This window comes from Telopea speciosissima, chromosome 6, assembly GCF_018873765.1.
Source record: "Telopea speciosissima isolate NSW1024214 ecotype Mountain lineage chromosome 6, Tspe_v1, whole genome shotgun sequence".
Classification (NCBI taxonomy): Eukaryota; Viridiplantae; Streptophyta; class Magnoliopsida; order Proteales; family Proteaceae; genus Telopea; species Telopea speciosissima.
Genome location: NC_057921.1, coordinates 11,203,016 through 11,205,341, shown reverse-complemented (window position 1 = coordinate 11,205,341; position 2,326 = coordinate 11,203,016). Strand labels below are relative to the sequence as shown.

General features: G+C 43.0%; 1 non-coding gene across 1 annotated transcript; it reads right to left on the bottom strand.

The window, feature by feature from the left end:
• Positions 1-210: 210 nt before the first annotated feature.
• Positions 211-317, bottom strand: LOC122666375. Its single transcript, XR_006333568.1, has one exon. It is a non-coding gene; the product is annotated as a small nucleolar RNA R71 (small nucleolar RNA).
• Between the last annotated feature and the right edge of the window lie 2,009 nt (positions 318-2,326).

The window sequence follows — 2,326 nt, the reverse complement described above, 5'->3', positions numbered from 1 at the left end:
TACAAGCATCTTGATGAGTTCTTAGAGGTATGTTCTATAGTGAAAATCAAAAACCTCTCTGAAGATGCTCTAAAGTTACTCCTATTCCCATTTTCCTTAAAGGACAAAGCCAAACACTGGCTTCATTCCCTAGATTCGATTAGGATTTCTACATGGGCAGGGATGCAGTAGGAATTTCTAAAAAAATTCTTCCCCATTGGCTGGACTAATAGCCTTAGAAGAGGCATTACTAGTTTCTCCCAATTAGAGGGCGAACAATTTCGTGAAACGTGGGAAAGACTCAAGGATTTACTTAGGAAGTGCCCCCACCACGCTCTCCCGAAATGGCAGTTAATCCAGTGCTTTTATGATGGACTCCATGACCGATATAGGCAGATGGTGGACTCCTCTTATGGTGGAACATTTATGCACAAGAATGAGACGGAAGCATGGGATCATTTTGAAACCCTTAGTGAGAATTCCCAACATCATTCTTCGGCCTCTCGGACTGAGATTCCACACATAGGGAAACTAAAGAAGGGGGGTCTCTATGAGATCAATCCAACTGTAGAGATGACTGCTAAGGTTGATATGCTGTCCAAGAAATTGGACTATCTGATGTCTGTAGGATAGCATTCTATATTCCCTTTCCCAATGAGTTTTCCTCCACCCAATCAGACCGAAGCTTGTGCCTTATGTGCTAGCCCTAGTCATTATGTGATGGACTGTCCTTCGGTTACACAATACCCTGAACTTGTTTAGGAATAGGTACAAGTGGCTCAAGGTTTTCCTAAATTGGGTAATAATCCTTTTTCCAATACCTGTAACCCGGGATGGCGTAACCACCCAAACCTTTCATGGAGAAACTCAGTACCTAATAATCCTCCAAACCCACCATATAGGCCACCATTTAATGTTCAATCTAATGCCTATAGGGGTGGACAACCACCATATCCTCAACCCCAACAGAATCAATCCTTTGAGGAAAAGGTGCGAAAAGCATTAAGTAGACTCGAGCAGAATACACAGCGACTACACTCACATACTCAGTCCATTAATAAGCTAGAGAACCAACTAGGTCAACTAGCTGATGCTATAAGCAGGAGGGAGGCTAGCCAATTGCCAAGTCAGCCAATAGGTAATCCAAACAATCAAATGGGTCTAGGGAAAGAATAGGTCTAATCGATCACAGTACTAAGGAGCGGCAAAAGGGTGGAAAAACCTGATACACCCTTAGCCATTAATGAGACGTTGCCTACTAAGTCTCAAAGCCAAGGAGAGGCTGAGTCAACCCTAGAGAATTATGGTGGTGGTGTAGAAACACATGATTCCATTACTTAAACACCACCTATGGAAAGCACTCATCAGTTCCCAAGGAAGGGGCAGCACATCCCCATTGTGGAGGGACCATCACCTGACTCTTACATTCCAAAGGTTCCTTTTCCCCAAGCCCTTCAGACATCAGCCCCAGACTATTTGGATAAAAAGGGTGTAAAGATGCAAGAGATGATAGACTTGTTCCAACAAGTTCGCATCAATCTCCCCCTTTTGGATGCTATCAAGCAAGTTCTTACTTACGCTAAATTTTTAAAAGACCTCTGCACCCAAAAACGTAAGTTGAGAACTCAAATCCCTAAGACTGTCCATTTGACTGAACAGGTTAGCTCTCTAATTTTCAGCCACCTACCCCCTAAGCTTAAGGATCCAGGTGTGCCTCTTATTTTCTGTATCATTGGAGATCTCTCCATAAGTAGAACACTATTTGATTTAGGGGCTAGTGTGAATATTTTGCCTAGTTCAGTCTGTGACAAATTTGGTTTAGGAGATTTGAAACCCACTGAGGTCATCCTTCAGTTGGCTGATCGTTCAGTCAAGACACCTTGTGGTTTGTTAGAGGATGTTTTAGTGAAGGTGGAAGAATTGTACTTTCCTGTGGACTTCCTTGTCTTGGATATGGATACAGCCACCACAGCCAAGCTTTCCCCTATCATTTTAGGGCTCCCCTTCTTAGGTACTGAAAATGCTTGTATAAATTGTAGATCAGGTGCCATGGACATCTCTTTTGGGAATAAGAAGCTTAGGCTCAACATCTTCAATGCATCTTTAGGTTCCATTTGAGGGGAAGAGTGTTTTGCATTGGATTTATTAGATGAAGTTGTGGCTGATCACACTTTGCACATGCTTATTGATGACCCTTTGCAGCACTATGTAATGTTTGGAGAGGAGTCTGAGCCATATACTAAAGAGGTGCAAACTTTTCTAGATTCCTCACTCTCTTCAGAATGGCCTCCTTGGACAGTTAGGTTTGAGCCTCTTCCGCCTTTGGCTACGTCTCTCCAACCTTCTT